Source organism: Trachurus japonicus, chromosome 24, assembly GCF_045865225.1.
Source record: "Trachurus japonicus isolate A0001 chromosome 24, Traja_1.0".
Lineage (NCBI taxonomy): Eukaryota > Metazoa > Chordata > Actinopteri > Carangiformes > Carangidae > Trachurus > Trachurus japonicus.
Genome location: NC_140930.1, coordinates 5,926,984 through 5,944,583, shown reverse-complemented (window position 1 = coordinate 5,944,583; position 17,600 = coordinate 5,926,984). Strand labels below are relative to the sequence as shown.

General features: G+C 48.6%; 1 protein-coding gene and 2 long non-coding RNA genes across 5 annotated transcripts in view; 2 read left to right on the top strand and 1 right to left on the bottom strand.

Moving 5' to 3' along the window:
* LOC146961223 (protein NLRC3-like) overlaps positions 1–17,600 on the bottom strand; it is a 141,747-nt gene that overhangs the window by 15,078 nt on the left and 109,069 nt on the right. The gene's annotated exons all lie outside the window — the stretch shown is intronic.
* On the top strand, positions 5,118–5,877 carry LOC146961226 (uncharacterized). The gene is made up of 3 exons (XR_015035171.1): positions 5,118–5,576; positions 5,658–5,734; positions 5,816–5,877. It is a non-coding gene; the product is annotated as an uncharacterized LOC146961226 (long non-coding RNA).
* Positions 11,755–13,774, top strand: LOC146961225 (uncharacterized). Of its 2 annotated transcripts, XR_015035170.1 has the most exons (4): positions 11,755–12,466; positions 12,548–12,658; positions 12,741–12,817; positions 12,899–13,774. It is a non-coding gene; the product is annotated as an uncharacterized LOC146961225 (long non-coding RNA). The 2 variants fall into 2 exon arrangements; XR_015035169.1 differs by having other exon boundaries at positions 11,755–12,658.

Sequence of the window (17,600 nt, the reverse complement as noted above, 5' to 3'; positions counted from 1 at the left end):
AGTGGGGCAGATAAGCTCATATATGGAAAGAATTGTGCGTTTTAATGACTAAAGCATGAAACTTTCAGTATTTCATCTACACACCCCAAGGTTTAATTTCAGACGTGGAACCACTTTGGTGGCTGACCTTTAGGGGTCTTTAGGGGTCTTTGACCTCATCATTGCAATTTTTCACTTTTTGTCGCCTTATTCTCCATTGCAATAATATATTAGTGATCCTTAACAAGGAATTTCTTCACCATTGTGTTCAAGAAGGTGTGTAATATCATGTATCAAAATATTGAAATTCAACTCCTGTGGGAAACCCCCTAAAAAACTGCTCAAAGCTGGGGTACCTGTAACCAGATTTTCGAAAATTCCGAACTGTTTAATTTGGCCTTAAGTAACCTGTGAGGGGTCAAACTAGGGGTTTTTCATGATCCCGAGTTGATTGCAAGCATTATTTTTCACCCCCAAAACACTCCTTGGTGGAAAAAAAAACAGCCACACCCACTTTTCCTTTCATCGGGACACACCCCCACCAATAGAATGTAGGCCTATTACATAGAAGCATTTCCTTTGCATGGCAGAGGTTGTCGTGAATGTCACATATTACTACTAAATACTCAATTTAACTTAACTTATATTCTATAGCCTCGTATATGGAAGGAATTGTGCATTTCATGGCTAAAGCATGAAACTTTCTATACCATGAAGTTTGTTTTCAGACATGGAACCACACTTCTGAATTGACTTTGACCTTGTGAGAATCTGTACACATTTTGGGTTGTTAAAAACCTTTTTGAGGCAGTATATCAAAAAGAAGAGTTGTGGTATCAACTATAACATTGCTTTACTAAGTGAAATCAGATGGCAATTGGGTTTCATGTCATACAAGCATACTTCACACAAATACAAAGACAAAAAAACGGAATCAACAATCTGTATTAGATTTCTGTTAACCTATTAACCTATTAGGGTATTACATACACTACAGTGACATTAGTCAGGCCTAACAGTCTCCTGAGCATGAGCAAAGGGCAGTGCACTTGAGGGCAGCCTTTTTGCACTTGCAGCGCGTCTTACACTCTTTCTTGCAACCACAATGGATTAGTTCATAGCAGCTCTGTGAGGCTTCTGGAAGCGTGGTCCACAGTGGCTGCCATCCCATTTCTTCCTTCACCCAACCCCAATCAGAAGGGCTTGGCAGCTGAGGGTCAGGTTCTAAGGCTTTGCACCAAACATTGGCCTGATAGGTTGCCCGCTTTATGTGTTGTTCTAGTGCAGCTTTTGTTGGTGGCATGTTCTCCAGAGCTCTGGATTTCTGAGTGAAGAGCTGTTTTCTGGCTTCATTCACCTCTGTGGTTTCGCTTGTCCTGTCATACATCAGTATGACAAAGCGCTCCAACCGTGACTTTGACAGCTCACTGACATCACCCTTCATCTTGAGGAGCTCGTCGAAAGCATCAGTCACTTCAGGGTAAGCCTTCCAAGTCTCCCATGCTGTCTTCTTTCCTCTTCCAGCAAATGCCGACACTGTGTCACATCCTGTTAGTGCATGGAACAATGGGAGAGCAGCACAGGTACTTGGATCCAGTTTATTGGCCACTTCATGAACACCAATGTACCTGAGGTTGGCTCCACTACCAAGAGCAATCCACATTTCCTCTGGTTTGATCCTACTGAACATAGCCACGGCCAGGACAACAACATCTGTGTCAACAGTACGAATGGTCACCTTCTTGCAACCCTTCTTAACAGCATCTGACACATGCAGAAGCAAGCGTGTGTCTGCTTCCTCGTGGGAACATGGGGTGAGATTTTTCATGTCACACTGGGCAGGAGAGCAGAGCACCATTTTGCCATGAGTTGAATAAACTTCTTTGCTCTCATCTATTGGGATGCAAATGACTTGCTAAGAGAGGAATTCAAACAATTCTGTCTTGTTTTCATCAACACGCAGAAAGTCTTTCCAGTGCTTTGGCAGTGCAGTAGCAGGCATCACCCGTCTCCTGATTCCCTTCCCTCTCTTCTGTCGGGTTGTTCCTTTCAGACTGTCTGGGATATAGATGTCCCAGATAATATCAAGGCGGCTAGTATTCTCAAGATAGGATTTTGCATATGGCACAAAGACAGTATCTGCATATTCCTGGAAGGTCTTCGCAGTGCGAGGATTCAGCATCTGGACCACAGCTGCACCATCAAGGAACACAGCATCAACCACAGGAGCAGATTGTGAGACAATGTTTTCAGTCATTATGCAGTGCAAGAGATCTGCTTTTGTACCAAGCCGCATCTTCCCTCCTTGAGATAAAGATGGTGGTGCTTCCTGGTTTTCATGGCTAAAGAACTGATCCAAATTTCCATCACGTGTTTGGCAAGACACATACAGCCGTGAGAAGAGATTGCAATCACGCTTCAGTGCTTCAAGTTGTATCTTCTGCTTTGACTTGGTTTTCACTGGTGGACAGCTGAAGAGAGACAATTTGTTCTTGGGTAGGGTATCTGTGACTGGCTTTGTTCGCTTCTCCAGGCGTTCTTCCACAAAGGTTTTGTACTGTTGTGCACCAAGGGACTCAACTTTCCTTACTGTGTCTGCAACTGATGAACTCATGATGTCTTTGGAGTCAAGCACCAGAAGATCCTGATTCCTTTCAAGAAATGGGTTCCCCATCTCTTCGATCACTGCTGTGAGGGCCCTAACATGCTTCAAGAAGGCTTCTTGCACTGCTGCCTGCTGCTCGTGGTGACGATTTTCACTGTTTGGGGAACTTCTATTCTCAAAATCTGTAGTCATTCTGGCAATTTCGGGACCTGCCACCATCCAGCGATGCAGTGCCCCAGGATTCTCCGTCAGGCCAACTGCTCCGCCAGATCCTTTGATGAGTGCATTGTTCTGTTCATGGCACTGGTCAATTGCAATGGCTGAAAATTTGTGACCTGTTTTATGCACAACAAACTTTCCGGCACGAAACTCCTCAAAGACTCCTGGATGTTTATCAGAGAGGACCGTCATGTCACGAACATGTACCGAGAGCCACCTGGAGTAGTGAGTGTGGTCCAGAGCAAACATCCAGGGTAGTAGCTGTGTGAGGGTTTCCACATACAGCTGAAAGTTGCCCTCCCGCAGTGAGCTGATGTACATGAGCATGAGGACCTCGAGTGATAAGGTTTTCAACCAGTAGTCGAAATGTACACTTTCACTGACTCGTTGTCGGCACCATTCGTCAAATGTTGGAGGGACTGATTCAGGTGTGCAGTGCTGATTGTAGGCCAGATGAAGTAGATTGTACAGGCTAGCAGCAGTAACTTGGTGGGCATGGCGGGTCTTGGTAATGTGCCTGGCACGGATAAAAGACTCTGCAGTGCCAGGGGTCGCAATCTCAGCCTGCACCAGAGCATTTGTCCATCCACTATCTTCAAGCCAGTCCCCTAGGAGCTACAAGCACACATAGATGAGATGAGTTCATGTTACAATCATTTGTTACCAATAAGATAGTAAATGTAATGCCAGTTTACATCTGACAATGACAGCTTATCTTAACAGTAAACTGAAAAAAAAGAGGCCTACCTTCAAGACAGCCATTTCAATGTGAAGCCCACCAAACATGATCACAAAGTGGTCCTCTCCATGACTGTCTGGCCAGGTCCACTGGATCTCCTTGGCTAAGGCATACAGAGGCTGATCTGCAGCCAGCACAGGCACCTGACCAGGGTTCAGGTGATGAACTGCTGCTCTGACGAGGTCCATTGAATGTCTTATCATGGCAGCAGAATGTGCGTTGTCCAAAAATAAAGGCAACAGTGCAATGATGGCTGCAGGGGGGATTCGTTTCTGCTGGATATCTGCATGGTAGGCAGACCATGACACCCAGATCGCCTGGTTTGTTTCCGGGTCATCCAAGGCTGCCTTCACTGTTCTCAACCACCTGTCTTCTTCCACTCTTGCTTTTGCTGTCATGTGGAAATCCAAGGGTCTCACAGGGCATTTTACTAGAGGGGCAACGAATTCCTTTGTCATTTGGGAAACTGGTGGCACATTGGTGTATGCTTGTGGCAGAGGCATGATTGATCTAGTGGATGGGGTAGACTGATTAATGGCAAGCACACCACGGTCAGAGCCTGCACATTGATGTGTAGGGTGCTGTATCAGGGAGATCCCAGTGCCATGAAAGGAGTCCTTTGATGTTCCAGAGCTTGGATTGTGGTCAATATTGTCCACTGCAGCTGTTGTGAAAAGACCATTGCGCATTTTTGGAGGGCACACAACATCGTCCAGCTTGAATTGTTGGCAGACTCCATTGGCAATGTCAGCTGACACCTGCAGCAGACGATCATATGACACACACATACCCAGGCTGAAGAGAGTGTCAATTAGCCCTCTCTTGCGTGTGACAGCATGGACTTTCAGTGCTACATACAGTGGAAGTGGAGTTTCTCGGTCACGGCTGTGACGCACTGTACCTGAGGACGTTTCTGCCCGTTTATGTTTCACACTGTTGAAAACCAACAGCTGCGAGATTGTAAGAGCGGAGGTTGTAGTTCCTCTTTCCAGAAGCTGATTCTGATGTTTGATGTTCGCTCCATCCAGGATCATGTTCACCAAGGCCAAAAGAGATGTAGGTACAGATTCCTTCTGACAGTTAGGATGGAATGAGCCATCAAAGTTGAACTTGGTGGAAAACATCTCTCTCCGTACCACTTGTGCTGCTCTCACCAAATGCATGGCATCGCTGTCGTGGTCACAGGCCTTCTTGAGAGCATCTCCAATATCATCCTGAAATGACAGAAGTATGTCCCTTCCTTGTGCATATGCCGTTAAATCAGGTAATGCAGACAAAAGCCTGTCCTTCAGTCTGGTTGCGTGGACCCGTTTCTCTATGGTAACACCTAGCTGTTTAAGCCGGGCTTGGTACAGGTTACTCAGGTCTGCCAGCTTGAATACTGGGGCGCAGTCATCGGTTCTTCTTTCTTCCATGAAGGCTACTAACTCTCCGAAAACAATACCATGCAACTGAGTCTCTTCCTCTTGCCCCTTGTTTGAACCAGCCTGTCTTCCTTTGTTATACAGCATTCGAAGGCAGTTTCGATGGTATTTTGCCTTGAGAGCTATCATGTCCCCAGGTGCAAGTTTTGCGAGTGTGGCCGGAGCACGGCTCACTCCTCCTCACAGTGGGGCGCTGTGTTGTTCTGGTGCACTGATTTATGGGCGGGGAACACACCTCTATATAGGAGTCTGGTTTTACCTGGCGCGCGCTCTCTTCCCGTTCCGCTCGTCCGTGGTGGTGGCTGTGGCCTGGTGTAGCGGAGCTTGGGTTGGCGTTGTGAAGCCACGTGGCTGCATCAGCAGTGAAGCGTCTCTGGCGTGTTGCCAGGAGAGGCACGCTGTTTCCCTAAGCGCACAGGTAAGGCGCACTGATGCGCACCGCTGCTTTCTCTTCCACTCATCTCCCGACTGTTTGTTGATCTGATTGTTTCTGCTGCAGTGTGGCGTGCTGCTGGTGTTGGTATTGGTGAAGCCGTTTGGCTGTGCCGGCATTGGAGTGTCTCTGGCGTGGTGCCAGAGAAAGACGCACGTTCCCTCCTTCAGCGCACGGGTAAGGCGCGTCAGAACACACCGCTGCTTTCTCTTTCATTCACGTGCCGATTGTTCTGTGACATGGTTGTTTCTGCTGCAGTGTGGCGGACTGCTGGGGCTACGGGGCTGGTTCGCCCTGTTGGAAGCCTTTCGGTGTTGTTGCTCTGTCTTCACGTGGTAAGTTGGCGTTGTCCGCCCCTCGTTTCAGTCTGTTCCGCCGCTCCCAGCTGATTGTACTGTCCTGCTCTGTTGTCCTAGACTACGCCTCCCGGTGCTCCGTAATGCCCTGCTGGTGAGGCCCAAAAACTGTTAAAGCCACCACCTTCTGGACCCGCTGCTGTTTTGGCTCACTGGAATTGCTCTGACTCCTCGGCTCTCCTGAGCTACGACGGAGTGATTGATACGCTCCTCACGGAGCTGGTGTCGGAGCTTGATTGTTACCTTAGGAATTTGTTTAGTTTATTAATTATTGTGAAAAGATTTATTTTGTAGTTATTTGTTTAGTTCGTTTGGCTAGCATCATTTATTCTTTTGTTTATTTTGTTTGATGAACATTTGTTTACTTTGGTTTGATTTGTTTTCTTATTTACTTAAAATACAGTGTGTGTGTGTGTGTGTGTGTGTGTGTGCATGCGTGAGAGAGAGAGGTTGGCGACACGAGCGCTGCATTAACTGGGAGGCTGGTTTATAATTTTGTTTCTTTTCTTTGTGGACAGGTGCTGAGGGCCAAGGCGGCGACCCAATCCCTGGTGGTGGTCTTTTCTTCACGAACCCCTTGTGTGTGTGTGTGTGTGTGGTGCCACGGGTGTTTTTGGTTAGTTACTCCTCCCCTTGATTTGATTTTGGGCCGCCGTAGCGACCCCAGTTCTGTCCACCCTTGCCTCCATGCCCCCAGTCCAAGTAAAATGCAGCCAGTGTTGATGTGACCTGTTGTTGATAATTGCAAATAAAATATTTTTGTACTTTTCTAATACGTCTCTGCCCGTGGTATTGAACCTGTGAGGACCTTATATACGAGAGAAAGGTATTAACTATTTTCCTTTAAGAATATCTATAACTATCTCCTGGGGCGAAACTCCCCAGGTGGCGTTGTTGGTACATTTTTCCACCCTCCACTTGCCACAAACTTGGCGTTGTCGGCAGGATACCACAATTAAAGGGGCAGAGACGCAATTTTTTTGTCATTTGGATTTATTATTCAATTTTCTGTTCTTTCTCTTTTTTTATTGAGAGCCAGTATTTGTACAGCGTTAGAGCCAAAACAGCAGTGCTTAGTCCAGTGTTCGAGTTCTCGTACGATCTTGTATAGCTGTCTTTCAGGCAACATGGAGGAGGAGATGCAGCGGCTTAGGGAGTTGGTGCTGCAGCTTACGGCGGACAACGAGCGACTCCACCAGGAGCGTGCCGCTTCCCCGGGGGGCTCTGGTGGGGCTGCTTCGGCCTCCTCTGGTCCGGCTGGCCCTGCCCTCGCTGCTGGCGTCACAGCTGCTGTTGCAGAACGGTTGGTGGTGATCCCAAGAGATCGTAAGCGTCCTATGTTCAATGGTAAATCGGGCTTAGGTATTGTTGAGTGGACAGAAGAGGTCCAAGCGTGCGTGCGTGCTCGGCGCCTTCCTGCGGTAGAAGAGGCATTGTTTATCTTTGATCATTTGGAGGGAGAGGCGAAGGAAGAGATTAAGTTTCGCTCTGGTGAGGAACAGAGAGATCCAGCTCAAATTATCGCCATCTTAAAGGAGCTCTATGGTTGTAGCCAGTCTTATGTCACCCTTCAACAGGCTTTCTTTTCTCGGCACCAACAGGAAGGTGAAACACTGCAGGAATTCTCATTAGCTCTTATGGCTTTAATGGCACAGGTTGAGCGTCAGGCACCTGAGAGAATGCCCAACGCTGATATTCTTGTCAGAGACCAGTTTATAGAGCATGTCCTTGACTGCTCCCTCCGTCGGGAGCTTAAGCAGCTAGTCCGTCGCCAGCCCACCATCACCCTGTTGGCCCTGCGGACTGAGGCAATTAGATGGGAGAGGGAAGGTCTTCCAGTGGCACTAGGGGTCGCAGTTCTTCACTGCCAACATCTTATGGCCTCCAGTATGGAGTACAGGGCCGTCTCCATCAAGCCCCTCAGGTCACTCCTCAGGAGCCAGGATTGGGAGCAGTAATGGATCTCTTGAAGCGTCAGCAAGAGCAGCTGAATCAACTTGCCAAGACAGTAGCTTCTCTACAGGCCCCTCCTCCATTGGGTCCAGTGTCCCGTTCTGGCCCTGTCATTTGCAGGAGGTGTCAACAGCCTGGCCATTTTGCCCATGAGTGTGATGGTGAGCGGGTTCCTCCCCGCCGGCGTGCTAACTCTGTCACTGCTTTCAACCCACATGCTGTCATGTCCTCTCGTTCTTCCCAGCAGTCGGGAAACTGAAGACCGCTGAGCTGCCGAGCCACAGCTCAGTTGGGGAGTCCACAGGCTCACAGCCAGGTGCTGCAGTTGAGCTGATTGCCCCTTGCCCAAACATTAATGTGTCTATTGGGGGGATTAGTGTAGAGTGCTTGGTGGATACTGGTTCCATGGTATCCACCATTACCGAAAGTCTCTTTTTGGCCCAGTTTGAGCCATGGGGCCATGACCGCCTTCGTTCTTGTCAGTGGCTACAGCTGCGTGCGGCTAATGGCCTCGCCATCCCATACATTGGTTACTTGGAACTTGATGTGGAACTGTGTGGCAAAGTGATGCCCTGTTGTGGGATACTTGTTGTGAAAGACCCCCCTGGAGCTTCATCTTCTGTCCCTGGAATCCTAGGGATGAATGTAATCCGTAGATGTTATCAAGAGCTTTTGGTCTGTTCGGGTCTTCCTTGTTTGAGTCACCCTCTGTGTCAGGGGCACCTAGTCCAGTTGTGACTGCTCTTCAGCAGTGTCACCAGTCTTCAGACCAGGTTATCTCGAGCCTCACTGGTGCCGTAAAGGTCCGAGGCAAGCGGGTAGTGCGTATACCTGGGGGAATGATGAAGATGGTCACTGCTACCTGTCCAGAACAGTTTTCCGGTCAGAGTGTCTTATTTGAGCCTCCTGGGTCTGGGTTACCAGCCGGGCTGTTGGCGTCCCCATGCATGTTGAAGGTTGTTCATGGTACTGTGAGTGTTCCAGTGGTGAATGTTGGTGAAGCAGAGGTCCTCCTTTACCCCCGGACTAATCTTGGTGTCTTGAATGCTGCTCAGGTTGTCAGCTTGCCTGCAGGGGTAACTGAGGTGGGGTCAACCGTGGCCACGGTATCCTCCCAGGCAGCCACCCCCTCGGTCCTCGATAGGGTTGGCTCATTGGATCCATCGGCTTTAACTGAGCAGGAACAGGCCAGTGTGAGGTCTTTACTGGACAGGTATGACTCAGTCTTTGCAGCTAATGAGGGGGATTTGGGGTGCACCAACCTCATCTCACATGACATACCTCTGCTCGATGATGTCCCTGTCCGGCAGAGGTATCGCCGCATCCCTCCCTCAGAATATGAGCAGTGAAGACGCACATTAACCAGCTTCTTGAGTCACAAGTCATCCGTGAGAGCAGCAGCCCTTATGCGTCTCCCATTGTGTTGGTGAGGAAAAAGGACGGGGCTTGCGGCTGTGTGTGGACTATAGGCTCCTCAATAGTAAGACCAGAAAGGATGCCTTCCCACTGCCTCGTATTGAGGAGAGCTTGGACACACTTTCAGGAGCCCGCTGGTTTTCTACCCTCGACCTGGCCAGCGGGTACAATCAGGTGCCAATGGCTGAACAGGACCGCTCCAAGACCGCCTTTTGCACCCCCTTTGGTCTTTTTGAGTTCAATCGGATGCCCTTCGGCCTCTGTAACGCCCCGAGCACTTTCCAGCGGCTGATGCAGCGGATGTTTGGCGATCAGCAGGGTCAGTCCCTGCTGCTTTACCTCGACGACATCATTATCTTTTCATCTTCTGTTGAACAACACCTGCAGCGGCTGGAGATGGTGCTCGGGCGGCTTCAGAGAGAAGGCCTTAAAGCCAAGGCGGAGAAATGTGCATTTTTCCAACAACGGGTATCTTACTTGGGCCATGTCATCTCGAGTCAGGGAGTGGCGACAGACCCAAAGAAAATTGAGGCTGTGGCCAGTTGGCAGCGCCCCAGTCACATCTCGGAAGTGCGCTCTTTTTTGGGTTTCGCCAGCTACTATCGGCGCTTTGTCGATGGTTTTCGCCAAGCTGGCCAAGCCCTTGCATCAGTTAGTAGCCAATCTTGCTGGCACCAAGTCAAGAAAGGGGTCGGGCCAGACACTGGGGACCGCCTGGACGCCTCAGTGTGAAGAGGGCTTCCAAGCTCTGAAGGCTAAGCTGGTCTCCGCCCCAGTACTGGCCTACGCGGACTTCTCACGCCCGTTCATTCTTGAGACCGATGCCAGCCACAGTGGGCTTGGGGCGGTACTTTCACAAGAGACGGACAGTGGTGTGAGACCGGTGGCTTTCGCCAGCAGGGGTCTCCGGCCCACTGAGCGCAACATGTCCAACTACAGCTCTATGAAGCTGGAATTTCTTGCGCTCAAGTGGGCCGTGACGGAGAAGTTCCGGGAATATTTGTTGGGGCACAAATGTGTTGTGTACACAGACAATAACCCGTTGAGCCACCTTCGGTCCGCTAAACTTGGAGCTGCAGAGCATAGATGGGCTGCGGAGCTCGCTTCCTTCAATCTTGAAATCAAATATCGTTCTGGGCGCAGCAACAGGAACGCAGACGCACTGTCACGACAGTATGTGTCTGTCCCCCACTTGGCCCCTCCATCTTGGCCTGGCACTTTGATCCCCAGCAGCATTCAGCAAAGTGCCCAGTCAGGTCCTGTTGTGTCTGCTACTCAGTCGTTGATTTCCATTCTTCCATCCCACTCTGCATCTGATCTCCGCTGTATGCAAGAGGATGATCCTCTGCTGAAGGAGGTGTTGTTTTTTTGGAACCGTGGGTCCCTTCCCACCTCAGTTGAGAGGCGGCAGCTTTCCCAGTCAGCAATTGCACTTTTGCGTCAATGGGACCGCCTGGTCAAAGAAGATGGCGTGCTCTTCCGCCGGGTCTTTCGTCCTGACGGCGGTGAAGAGTTCTTTCAACTTGTCTTGCCTGCTGTGCTCAAGCAGGAAACGCTGCATCAACTCCATCAGGACCATGGCCACCAGGGCATAGAGAGGACAACTGAGTTGGTCCGGCAACGTTGCTATTGGCCAGGGATGTCTTCGGATGTTAAGAACTGGGTCCAGCGGTGTGAGCGCTGCCAAGTCTCCAAAGACTCAGGGCAGGTTCCACATAGTCATATGGGCCATCTACTTGCATCCCGGCCAAACGAGATCTTGGCCATTGATTTCACGTTGCTTGAGCCCTCCCGCAATGGACTTGAAAATGTTTTAGTTTTGACTGATGTGTTCAGTAAATTTACAGTGGCTGTCCCCACCCGGGACCAACGGGCCTCAACGGTGGCCCAGGTTTTGGTCTCTGAATGGTTCTATAAATTTGGTGTCCCAAGTCGCCTGCATTCGGACCAAGGCAGGAGTTTTGAGAGTTCCTTGATCTATCAGCTCTGCGCTTTGTACGGTGTTGCCAAGTCCGTACTACCCCCTACCATCCAGCGGGGAACGGCCAATGCGAAAGGTTTAACCGGACCCTACATAACCTTCTGCGTACCTTGCCAGCTTCCCGCAAACGGGACTGGGCTTCTTGTCTGCCACAGGTGCTCTTTTGTTATAACACCACACCACATCAGAGCACCGGTGAGTCACCCTTTTATTTGATGTTTGGGCAGGAGCCTCGTCTTCCGGTGGACTTCCTCCTTGGTCGTGTTCAGGATCCAGTGCCTGGTGAGGTACAGGACTGGGTTGCTGAACATCGAGCTCGACTTCGAGTTGCTTTTGAGGGTGCACGTGGACGGCTTTTGGCTGCAGCTGACAAACGTAAACAGAGACACGATCAACATGTCCGGGTTGCACCTTTGTCTGTGGGCCAGTTGGTGTACTTGAGGGACCATGGTGTGAGAGGTCGACACAAGATCCAAGACCTCTGGAGCTCAGTGGTCCACCAGGTTGTGAGGGCTCCTGCTGCTGAGGGAGCAGTCTACACAGTGGCTCCTGTTGATGACCTGGATAGGACCCGCAATGTGCACAGAGACATGTTGAAGGCTGTGGTCCAGCCTGAGGTTGTAGTTGCTCTGCCTCCGCTTCCATCTTCACCAACCTTGCCTCCATTGGTAGCCTCTGCTGATGACTCCTCCAGCAGTGACCTTTGGTTTCTAGTGTCTGAGACCTCTGCACCACCAACTGCTGCGCCGCCACTTGTGGTGAGTCCTGATGCCCCTTCTGGCCCGGCTGCGACACCGCCCCAGGCTGCGTCCAGCTCAGCAACATCCTTGGATCATGGGGATTCATCACGGCCAGTTTTTTCCCTGCTCCCAGTTGACCAGCCTAGTACCAGCCAACACTCGCTGCGTCGAACCACTCGTCCCACTGCTGGCAGTCATCCAAATGTCCACCATCTTCCTCGGTCAGCTGGTTTCCATGGCCATGCTGCTACCCAAGACCCCGTGTCTAATTCTCAAACAGTTGTGTTTAGACCGTGGTGTTAGTTCTTGAGACTTCGGTCCATCGTCGGGTCGACGATCCAAAAGGTGGAGGTAGATGTGGCCGGAGCACGGCTCACTCCTCCTCACAGTGGGGCGCTGTGTTGTTCTGGTGCACTGATTTATGGGCGGGGAACACACCTCTATATAGGAGTCTGGTTTTACCTGGCGCGCGCTCTCTTCCCGTTCCGCTCGTCCGTGGTGGTGGCTGTGGCCTGGTGTAGCGGAGCTTGGGTTGGCGTTGTGAAGCCACGTGGCTGCATCAGCAGTGAAGCGTCTCTGGCGTGTTGCCAGGAGAGGCACGCTGTTTCCCTAAGCGCACAGGTAAGGCGCACTGATGCGCACCGCTGCTTTCTCTTCCACTCATCTCCCGACTGTTTGTTGATCTGATTGTTTCTGCTGCAGTGTGGCGTGCTGCTGGTGTTGGTATTGGTGAAGCCGTTTGGCTGTGCCGGCATTGGAGTGTCTCTGGCGTGGTGCCAGAGAAAGACGCACGTTCCCTCCTTCAGCGCACGGGTAAGGCGCGTCAGAACACACCGCTGCTTTCTCTTTTCATTCACGTGCCGATTGTTCTGTGACATGGTTGTTTCTGCTGCAGTGTGGCGGACTGCTGGGGCTACGGGGCTGGTTCGCCCTGTTGGAAGCCTTTCGGTGTTGTTGCTCTGTCTTCACGTGGTAAGTTGGCGTTGTCCGCCCCTCGTTTCAGTCTGTTCCGCCGCTCCCAGCTGATTGTACTGTCCTGCTCTGTTGTCCTAGACTACGCCTCCCGGTGCTCCGTAATGCCCTGCTGGTGAGGCCCAAAAACTGTTAAAGCCACCATCTTCTGGACCCGCTGCTGTTTTGGCTCACTGGAATTGCTCTGACTCCTCGGCTCTCCTGAGCTACGACGGAGTGATTGATACGCTCCTCACGGAGCTGGTGTCGGAGCTTGATTGTTACCTTAGGAATTTGTTTAGTTTATTAATTATTGTGAAAAGATTTATTTTGTAGTTATTTGTTTAGTTCGTTTGGCTAGCATCATTTATTCTTTTGTTTATTTTGTTTGATGAACATTTGTTTACTTTGGTTTGATTTGTTTTCTTATTTACTTAAAATACAGTGTGTGTGTGTGTGTGTGTGTGTGTGTGTGTGTGTGCATGCGTGAGAGAGAGAGGTTGGCGACACGAGCGCTGCATTAACTGGGAGGCTGGTTTATAATTTTGTTTCTTTTCTTTGTGGACAGGTGCTGAGGGCCAAGGCGGCGACCCAATCCCTGGTGGTGGTCTTTTCTTCACGAACCCCTTGTGTGTGTGTGTGTGTGTGGTGCCACGGGTGTTTTTGGTTAGTTACTCCTCCCCTTGATTTGATTTTGGGCCGCCGTAGCGACCCCAGTTCTGTCCACCCTTGCCTCCATGCCCCCAGTCCAAGTAAAATGCAGCCAGTGTTGATGTGACCTGTTGTTGATAATTGCAAATAAAATATTTTTGTACTTTTCTAATACGTCTCTGCCCGTGGTATTGAACCTGTGAGGACCTTATATACGAGAGAAAGGTATTAACTATTTTCCTTTAAGAATATCTATAACTATCTCCTGGGGCGAAACTCCCCAGGTGGCGTTGTTGGTACATTTTTCCACCCTCCACTTGCCACACGAGCAACTCTGTGTTTTCCGTTTCCAAAGCAGCTTTTCTGACATTTAAATCTAATTGTGTGGTAGAAGCCTCATGTAGTACTTCAGAGCCAGCTGGCTTGCTGCAGAAGAAGCACAGAGGGTCTTCAGTGCTGACATGGATGTGAGCTGACCGTGTGTGAACCTTGTTATCAGACTGTTCCACCTTTAAAAATGATTTCCGCCGTCGTTGCACTTTGGTTTTACTGTATCTAACTCGGCAGGACTTGTGCCATTGTGCCCTGTTGGTCATCAGTGTAGCTTCTATGCCATTCCCATCATCCAGCCTATTCAGGTCCAGCTCATCGGGTATCCGTCCAATTTTATGAAATTCATGTAGATCCCTGGCCAGTGATACATAACCACTGCCTACTGATGGCTTACTTGAGCGGACAGGGCATTGCAAAGCTTCAGTTGTTTTCACTTGGCAGAGAGCACAGAGTTCCCACTTAGTGCAGCAATGCAGCTTAGAATGCTTAGATGAAGGCTGGGTTGCGTCAATCAGAACGTGACGTTTTGACATTATCCAATGTGTGTTGAGGTATCAATGTCCTGTCAATGTGAATCCTGTAAAAAACATGAACATAACATATTGTAGATGCGTATGTTGGTATAATTGTACACATGTTAATAATTACTGTACATCTAGTGAGAGAAATGTCATTAACACCCTCTCTGGGGGACTTACTAGTAAAGAGGTTGGAGTTGAATTTGGTAACATTACACAATGGCTGCTAGCCGTTTCATTTAATTCATCGTTATCATTTCATTCATCATTAACAGTTGTATAGTCTCTAGTAGTCTTTAATCAATATGAACATGCAAATACTCACTTCTCCTTATGTCAAAATGTCACTCCTCTGTCATGTGTGTTGTGTCTTTTGTGGCTTCACTTCGCAGACGTCAGGACCAGATGTTACCATGGATACAGAATGTTACAGTACTACATCGTTACAGCACTCTTTCCAGTTTACTGTCCTCTGCTGGTCGAGGCAACGGCAATAAATTTATGTTACAAGCTGACACATATGGACACAAGGCCATGGCTGAGCAAGTGAATGTCTTTATTAGAACAACACTGCAATTTTAACATAATTCTTTCCATATACGAGGCTATAGAATATAAGTTAAGTTAAATTGAGTATTTAGTAGTAATATGTGACATTCACGACAACCTCTGCCATGCAAAGGAAATGCTTCTATGTAATAGGCCTACATTCTATTGGTGGGGGTGTGTCCCGATGAAAGGAAAAGTGGGTGTGGCTGTTTTTTTTTCCACCAAGGAGTGTTTTGGGGGTGAAAAATAATGCTTGCAATCAACTTGGGATCATGAAAAACCCCTAGTTTGACCCCTCACAGGTTACTTAAGGCCAAATTAAACAGTTCGGAATTTTCGAAAATCTGGTTACAGGTACCCCAGCTTTGAGCAGTTTTTTAGGGGGTTTCCCACAGGAGTTGAATTTCAATATTTTGATACATGATATTACACACCTTCTTAAACACAATGGTGAAGAAATTCCTTGTTAAGGATCACTAATATATTATTGCAATAGAGAATAAGGCGACGAAAAGTGAAAAAATGCAATGGTGAGGTCAAAGACCCCTAAAGACCCCTAAAGGTCAGCCACCAAAGTGGTTCCACGTCTGAAATTAAACCTTGGGGTGTGTAGATGAAATACTGAAAGTTTCATGCTTTAGTCATTAAAACGCACAATTCTTTAGCTTATCTGCCCCACTAGAAACCGGTATGTGTAGCCTATTCGTAGGCTAACAGTTACTCATGGCTACAGTACCTATTTAACACCATGTAATCAGACTAGGGATGAACATTTAGATTTTTTTTCTGACCTATAACCGACGCTCGTTAACCGATAAGATTACCGCGGGGGCGATTGCTTTTTTTTTTTTTTTTTGCAGTTCAACACAGCGATCAGCTGATCAGCGCCACATAACCATAGCGCTGTCTCAGCTGGTCGCGCTCATATGGAGGTTAGATCTTCCAAAGTTGAACTGTTTTTATACAAAGTGCAGCCAAACACCAGACTGAAGAGAGAGGGACAGCAGAGCTCCACTGACAGCTCCTCTGAGGAGCTGCAGGAGAGCTGCAGGTGAACAGGCTGGAGAGCACAGCGACGTCCTTTTTTTTTTGCAGGGCCATAGAGATATAACTCTGGGCCGCTGTTACTGGTGATGCACATTTATGCCCGTGTAGCTACATTTATTGTCTGATCTTCCTTCATGGGGGCTGCTGTATACTGTCAGTCCTCCTGTGTAACGTTTTGCTGGGAAATATGAATGAAGGCACGTGGAAGTCTGCCCGTGTTGACACGCCCCCATGAGTTGACGACATAAGGAGCTAATAAAAAAATAATGATAGGTCAAAGTTCTTGTTATGGTTAACAGTTAATCATGTGCATCCCTAAATCAGACTATTACTGTAATTCTAATATATTGTTGCTAACAATGCTTCTGTAACATTTTTTTGTATCATTATTTGTTTTTTTTCCTCAGTCTTGATAAAGAAGATGATGACGACTGGGAGCCTGATAGAGACGCAGACTGGGAGCTTCCACTGGTCACAACAGCTGCCCAGACCAGGAAAAAAACAAAGTCAAGGTATATTGCTTCACCTGTCTCTACGTTCCTCTATCAGTCTGCAGGAAAATGATGCAGATGTGGCTGGGCCTCTGTTATCAGTCCCCCAAACATTACTGTCCTCCAGAGCAAGGAGAGCTGCGAGGACATCTCCAGCAGCCACCTCACAACAAGCCAAAATGAGCACTGGCCACAGACGTAGATCCAAAACCCCACAGACCCCGACTACACAGAGAGGTGACAGGTGGCTTGAGAAGGAACACCCTGACTCACAGCCTACCCCACACAGATTTCACCCTCGCCAACCATGTGGCCCCACTGTCAACAGACAATCACAATGGTCCCCGTTTCAACTTTTTAAACTCTCTTTTAACATCACAGTTGTACGTACACTGATAATAAACACCAACAAGATGGCACAGAGGCTGAAGGCGGCCGGAAAAAAGTTCCCCTGGAGACCACTTGTGACAAAAGAGTTTTACACCTTTTTGGCTATTGTTGTTTTCTGTGGACTGGTGCGGTGCCCTGCAAAAGATGATTACTGGAGGAAAGTGCCACCTTACAACTTCCCCTTTCCAGCCTCAGCCATGACCCGAAAACGCTTCAATACCATCTTCTGGTGTCTCCACCTCAGTGACCCTGATGACGATGAAAAAAATGAACAACGCAAGGGAAGTCCACTGTATGATCGTCTGTTCAAGGTAAAGCCACTGTACTCAGACATCTTAACAGCTTGTCAAGCCTGTTACCATCCTCACAAACAAGTCTCCATAGATGAGAGGATGATAGCAACAAAAGCTAGACTGGGTTTCAAGCAGTATCTGCCACTGAAACCAACAAAGTGGGGAATCAAGATGTTTGTGCTTGCTGACAACCATGGTTATACCTGGAACTATTTCATATATGAGGGGAAGACAGCAGAGCAGTTGACAGATGGACTGGGCCACTCTGTTGTAATGAGGCTACTAAATGTTTCTTTGTTGGGAACCGGGTATCAGGTGTTCATGGACAATTTTTACACCAGTCCCAAGCTCCTGACCGATCTTGAGAAAATGCACATGATGGCGTGTGGGACTATCCCTTACGAAAGAAAAATATATTGCAATATATTAGAAAATATCATGTGATATATTAGGCAATATATTCCCATATATGGGATTTAATTTTTATATTTTCCAATATATTGCAATATATGCATGGATCATATATGTGTAT